This window comes from Symsagittifera roscoffensis, chromosome 8 (assembly GCF_963678635.1).
Source record: "Symsagittifera roscoffensis chromosome 8, txSymRosc1.1, whole genome shotgun sequence".
NCBI lineage: Eukaryota > Metazoa > Xenacoelomorpha > Acoela > Convolutidae > Symsagittifera > Symsagittifera roscoffensis.
Window position 1 is genome coordinate 10,613,403 of NC_087069.1, and position 3,724 is coordinate 10,617,126.

A 3,724-nucleotide genomic window follows, 5' to 3' on the forward strand; every position below is an offset into this window, starting at 1 on the left:
GGATGAGCTTTTACAAATAACGTGGTGTATTTATGCAGAACATAAATATGGAAAAACAACTGATTTGACCTTTGCTACCTATGAAAAAATCTTTGATTATTCATTTGATTTCAACGCAATGATGATTGAGAAAGGGCTGGAGCGACTTTGTTTTAATAAACTTTCAAAGTATCAAAAACTTCCGTTAGTTTATCTAAATATATACCGTCGAGATAAAGGTCTAAGTAAGTGGTATCTGGAAGGTTACTTTAATTTCCATTGGCTTGAAATTAGGCAGGTCGGAGAAGTGTTAGCAAAAATTAAAAAATGAAAATGGAAAAAAACTGTAACTTCAACGGACTTGAAAATTATCCATGAGATATTTATTACTTTGAAAAAAACGTAGCCAGAAAACACCAATCGTCGGAATTATTTCTTAGCTGCATGTTCCTTATTCTTCTTCTCGATTACTAAAGATATAAACTACGATGTTACTATCAAGCTGAGACCTTATGGTGGACTGATCGGGATAGAAAATTCTTCGTTAGACAAATATTTAAGTGATTCAAAAGTTTTACGAATGCATGCTAATGTACACGATGCCGCCGGTTTTGTTTGCGAAGTGTATAACACTGGTCCCACATACTGCTATGTTTTACCATGGCAACGCAACAAAAGTCTGATTGGTCACTTGAGTGGAATTACATTTTGTTTGTATATCAAACTGAGGAAACCGAATCTCTACCATTTATTAGAATGCTGAAGGAAAGATCAGTTGTGTTGGATTTTGAGGGATTTTGACACCAGAAAAACACATTTATAGTAAAAGAATTAGCTATAACCACTTCCGACTACAGTGATTCCCTAATTTTTCTACCTCCAGTTAATTTCAATTCACTTCCAAAATCTGAACAAAAAGCCTACAACTGGCTGACAAAATATTTGCACGGACTTCATTGGGATAGCGGTGATTATTTATACCTGAATTTGAACCAAATCATTCAAAGTTTTGTCTTAAGAAACCCCAATGCTATATTCTACGCCAAAGGAAAAGAAAAAGCTGATTTTTTATCCAAATACTTAGACCGCAAAGTTGTGAATCTTGACGATTTGGCTGTCCACGAGTCAAACATTTATATTTCAAGAATTTTGTGAATTGTAACAAACACCTACCGCACCATAACTCTAAAAATTTTTGTGCATTAAAAAAAGTCGAAAGCGTTCTGTGATTGGTTGAAAAATGAGTGTCAACAACGAGCGTCAGGGGAAAGTGGAGACATGCATGTCTCCAAATTCAGTTCTTTGTGCTTGGATGACACCAGAAAAAAACATAAAGATTTCATTGGCCAGGATTGAACGCATTGATTGTAGAGGCCAAGTAGCTCAAAGAAAAGAACAAGTTACACTTTCTGAAGAAGATTTGTGCACTTTGAGGAGGTTCTTCCCCGTGATTGACCAATTCATCTACTTTCAACGATTCAAATACATCAGTAATGTTACCCAGCAAGCGCGTTCTTTGTCTACCCAAGCTAGTCTTAGTGCCCAAACGTCAACCAGGAGTTTGAACGGATCTAACCAGCAGTGACCTACACAATGAGATTCAAAAAATAATAAGAGAAGATTCTGTGAAGAAAATTGTGTATCATGCCAAAACTGATCATCTCCCAGCCAATTATGTTTTGGAAATGCACTATGATTTTGATGATGATAATAAACCGAGTGTCTATACAGGTTATACACGATGTGAAATTTATTATTGTTCAGATGCATAATTAAATTTATATTGAAAGACAATTGAACAACACTAAGTTTTTGAGAAACTGTTATCAGCTCGCTACAAAAGACACATACGGTCATCTTTTAATCGACTTGGATCCGCGTACATCCGAGTGTTTGAGATAATGTTCAAACATTACACCACCTGGACCCTCAATTTTCTACTTACCAATAAACCAGGCAGAGGTTACATCTCTCACAAATGAACACGAAAAAATTATCTATTCTGCAGCACATGGTACAATTGAATCCCAGCCAGCTCCGAAGCTTCATTAGAAAAACAACAAATCCTCGAGTGGTTTCAGTTATATGTGAATGTTTGCTCAATGTAGTCAATGGCATTATATCTGTTAATATTCCAAACATTGAAAATTTCGAAGTGGCATACAAACTTTTAATCAGCCCAAAAACAAAACTTGAACAAAAACGAGCAATTATTCTAACGAAGCAAGGTTTCAACTTGATCAGACTGATACTTTACTTCTGCTACAGATAATTACCATCAGCATAAAATATGGCTGCAGAAGAGTTTGTTTTAATTCCAAAACATAAATATATCCGTGAGCAGCCACATGTATCACAAGTGTTACTGAACAGTTCAATTAAACACAAAAAGCCCAAGTTATCTTACTTGAACCATATGAGACCTCTAATACCCCCGAAGCAAAACTCAGTATCGACTGAAACTCTTCCATTACCCCTTCCACCAACACCTCCCTCAACGCCTCTTGTGGACCCTGAGGAGCAATCAACAAGACTTCTTACAGAAGATGAGACTAATCAATATCTGTAAGGTGGGGAGGATGAGGAGAAGTGGATTGCGGATGAGAAGGAGCGAAAGGATAATAAAACAAACTATGAACGCATTCTATTACAATTGCAAATAATGGAGGATCAAAAATTCACGAGAGCTAAAAATATTCTGGAGGTTATCAAAACCTCAACTCGAGTCTCATTAAACGCCATGGATGAAACAATTTATGTGGACAATGTAGCAACCGGTCTCAAAGCAGCATCGCTTTTGAACGATATACAACAGCAAACTAAAGTACTACACAATCCTGCTTACATACTGATTTTATCCGCTCTCGAACTTTATCCGTCTGTTATTAACAAGTATGCCAAACACGCGGTTTCAATCAAAAATTAAAGAATAGGCTCAACGAAGAACCAAAATTCCAACCAAATTTCCGTCAACCTCGGGCAAAACAAAAACCCCCGACAGTAGTAAGCCATCATCAAGTTCAAAATAAACCAAACGACTCAAAACAAGAAAAAAAAGCCACCACGGAAAGAATCAAAGAAAGAGAGAAAGACGAAGACGACACTGAATTGTACGGTACGCCCTATAACGATTCAGATTCTTCAACGTCAGAAAAGACGGAGACGAAAAGTGAAAGATGGGAAACCTACACCAACTGAGGAAAAACTTTTGAAAAAGAGTTACACAGATAAAGGACCAGCATTGTTCGGCAGTGTTTAAACTTTGAAGGCTACAACGGGCATACCAAGATGAAAAATTAAACATTTTTTACATACAGAACCAGCCTATACAAAATACCGAACAGTTCGCCGCAAAATACCTCGGCTTAAAGTGATAGTTTATGACATAAACGAAAAATGGTCAATCGATTTGGCATATGTTGATAAACTAGCAAAATACAACAAAGATATCAAATATCTTTTAGTTGCAGTAGATTGCATGTCCCGTTATCTTCGCGTGCAGCCACTGAAACCAAAGTATGCCACAACAACTGCAGAAGCGTTCAATTAAATGATAAAGACAGAGAAACCGAAAAAAGTCTGGGTAGATAAAGGCACGGAGTTCAAGGGGTCATTCAAAACTTTATGTGAGAAAAAGGGCATCAGAACGCACACAACAGAGAGTGAAAAGAAGTCCGCTTTCGCCGAGAGGATTATTCAATCACTAAAGAGTTTGATTTATAGGTATTTGGAGGACAAATGGACC